Below are 2,577 nucleotides of genomic sequence, written 5' to 3'. Positions count from 1 at the left end.
GATGCTATTGCAGATCTGAGTATTATTTTATCCTAACAGGCCCATGGGCTGTTTGCCTGCCTTAAGCACACTTGGATGCCAAAAGCCGTACTGCAACCAGTCTAATGCACGCCACGGTGTTCCGATTGCCTGACTCCAGTGTTGTCCTCTGTTCCGCCTTGTGTTGTCAGCTCAGCTCCCTTTGAAGCTCACCAGCCTCAAGTTCTTCTGGGTTCCTCTCTTAGGTTCTTTGGTGTGGGGAATGCCTGCTGTGGTTGGCTGAAACCTCAGGGTTGTGCAGGCTGCAGCGTAATGTAGCAGAAGAGGCGTTTGCTGCTCTTGTGTTCATTCCTGAGCTGCTTGCTTATGCTTACTAGTCCTCCTGTTTTCTGTCAGCTTCCTCTCTTTCCTCTGTTACTGCTGAAGTGAGCATGGTCTGAAACACCCCTGCCCTCCTGAAACAGAGAACCAGGCTGCTGTTACTACCTGAGCAGCAAGCTGAGGAAGAGGGTGATCCTGTGCTCTGAAACACTGTTGCTGTTTCCAAGGTCTAACTTGTCAGGCTTTTAATGGGCCTTGTTTCAGCTGACTGCTGTGCAAAGGTTCCTGTGCTCAGTATTTTCCCTCGTAAGCCCTTTCTGCTGTAACTGTGTTTTTTCAGGCCATGGTCAGAGGGATTGCTGCACATTGGAGGAAGGCAGGCCAGAGGTCATGAGCAGTGCTTTCAGCCTCACTGGCACCCCTGAGGACGTGCACACAGTAAGCAACCTTTGCTGGTTCAGGGATGAAGGAACGTATGCTGCAGTGCAGTGCTGTTCTCCTGCAGTGTATATTGAAAAGTCTCCCTTGACTACGTCTATGAGTTTTCTTTTCCAAGGTCTTTGCTGACCCTCCACCGCAGCTCTTGGAAGTATCTGTGTTTGGGCTCTGATGCAAACCAGTGCATGACATGAAGATGGTGAAATATCTTGGGCTGTTTAGTGATGCCGAGAGAGTAAGTATTTATTTCTCTCTTTTTCTGTAAGTAATATGTTTTACACAGCAAAAGAGGAGTGCTAATTTCACTGTAAGGTCTTCTTCCAAAGAGTGTCACAGTCTTCTGAGAGAACTTTTATATTTCCTGTCTAATTATATCTTGCAAACTGATAAGTATGACCGTACTAGAGGTATGGAAAATGTGAAAAACAAACCGCTGTTTCGGGGCTTCATTTTTCACTCTGGAACTTACCCAAATGATGGCTGGGGTTGAAAGAGGCAAGAAGACTGCCTGATGCCTTCCATTGCAGAGGCAGAAGCAGCTTTTAATTTGTTGTGGTTTGCTCCTCAGTTACTGAATCTTGTGGTTCCTCATGCACAAAAGAATGATGTGTGCTTGGGCAGTGGGGTGAGACTAGAGGCTAACGGGCACTGCTTAGCTTCCTGTGCCTGTCCCGGTGACTCAGGTTTGGGTTCCTCTTTGCCTGTTTTTCTTTGACATCTCATCACCTCCCAAAGAATCTCCTGGGTGCTGTAGTTTAGTCACCTGTCACAGGCAAAGGAATCCTAGCATTGATGTTACAAATAGACTTAAGCTCCCTTGTGAAGTGTTTTCTTGATTGAAATCCACATGCAGAATTTCCTTTTCAAGGATGTGAAGCCTTTTCAAATCCCGATGGCATTTCCTGCTGGCAACTTTATGGGTATTTGTTCTTGTGGCAGCACTGTTTGTGAGGGTAACTGGTTCTGTGTCCCTAGAGGAACTTTGCCTGTATGGAACAATCCTATTTCCTCTGTCTTAGTCTGGCTCTGTCAGATGGAATTATCCTAGTGTGCTTTTGGATGATTGGCACTTCATTTCTGGAGCATCTTCCTAGCCTGCCTTTGTTCCTTTCTTGCTGCAATTTCTCTTTTTTTTTTCTTCAAAGGAGATCACATTACCCGTAGTATTTCATGTGATATGTCTCAAGTGCCAGTAGGAATACTTCTGTGTCTGCTGGGAGAATATTCCTTTCTTCATGATTCTACTTGGGGATCATATTAGCTGTTGCACTCTGTTTGTTATCTGGATAAGAATTCGCAGCAGCCTCCACATTTCCTGACCTCTGGTTTAGAGCAGAAATTCTTGTGGTTAATCCTGCAAGCCAGAATGAAGTTGCTGTTCTGTTCCTGGTTGCTCCTTGCAGGTACTGCTGCCCTGTTGTTTGAGGCCACATCTGGAGTAGTGTGTGCAGTTCTGGGCTTCCTGGTACAAGAGAGACAGGGAGTTACTGGATCAAGTCCATGCAAGGCCTTCTAAGATGCTGAAGGGACTGGAGCATGTCTCATGTGAGGAAAGGCTGAGTGAGCTGGGACTCTTCAGCGTGGAGAAGAGGAGGCTGGTGGGGGGGTCTTATCACTGTGTATAAGTATCCGAAGGGAGGTCGTAGAGAGAATGGGGCCAGACTCTTTCTAGTGGTGTCCAGTGATAAGACAAGAGGCAACGGGCACACACAGCAACCCAGAAGTTCCACCTGAACTTGAGGGAAAACTTGTTTGCTGTGAAGGTGACTGAGCGGTGGATCAGATTTCCCAGAGAGGCTGTGGAGTCTGCTTCCTTGGAGAGAGTCACAACCATCTGGA

Source organism: Rhea pennata, unplaced genomic scaffold (genome assembly GCF_028389875.1).
Source record: "Rhea pennata isolate bPtePen1 unplaced genomic scaffold, bPtePen1.pri scaffold_31, whole genome shotgun sequence".
In the NCBI taxonomy this organism is placed as follows: Eukaryota; Metazoa; Chordata; class Aves; order Rheiformes; family Rheidae; genus Rhea; species Rhea pennata.
This window is presented reverse-complemented; position numbering follows the sequence as displayed.